Source organism: Suricata suricatta, chromosome 16, assembly GCF_006229205.1.
Source record: "Suricata suricatta isolate VVHF042 chromosome 16, meerkat_22Aug2017_6uvM2_HiC, whole genome shotgun sequence".
NCBI classification, from domain to species: domain Eukaryota; kingdom Metazoa; phylum Chordata; class Mammalia; order Carnivora; family Herpestidae; genus Suricata; species Suricata suricatta.
Window position 1 is genome coordinate 55428476 of NC_043715.1, and position 711 is coordinate 55429186.

Consider the following 711-nt stretch of genomic DNA (forward strand, 5'->3'; position numbering starts at 1 on the left):
AACTCAGGACCCTGAGATCAAGAGTCAATGCTTAGTGGACAGAAGTAGAGTGTATTATGCTAAGCAAAATAATTCAGCCAGAGAAAGATAAATATCAGATCATTTCACTCATATGTGGAATTTAAAAAACAAAACAGATGGATGTAGGGGAAGGGAAGGAAAAATAAGACAAAAACAGAGAGGGAGGCAAACCACAAGAGACTCAATTACAGAGAACTGAAGGCTGCTGGAAGGAGGTGGGTGGGGGTGCGTTAAACAGGTGATGGGCATTAAGGAGGACGCTTGTTGGGGTGAGCACCGGGTGTCACATGGAAGTGAAGAATCACTGGGTTCTAGTCCTGAACCACAGCTGGTGAAATTAGTTCTGTTACTATGACAACCCACTCAGACATGATGAAAAATCCACTGACCACCAACCATGGAAAGAAATAAACAAGGAGTCACAAATAAAGTATGAATGGGTGATATTTATACAAACAAATAATTTTATTGGCAAAGAACATACAGCTGATGAACAGCTGAGTTACACCCACACTGCCTAAAAATCTGCTGAGATGAGGGGCCGCTGGGGGGCTCCGTCAGGGAAACGTCCGACTCTTGACTTTGGCTCAGGTTATGCTCTCGCAGTTCATGAGCTCCAGCCTCACACCAGGCTCTGAACTAACAGTGCCGAGTGTGCTCAGGATTCTCTCTCTCCCTATCTGCCCCTCC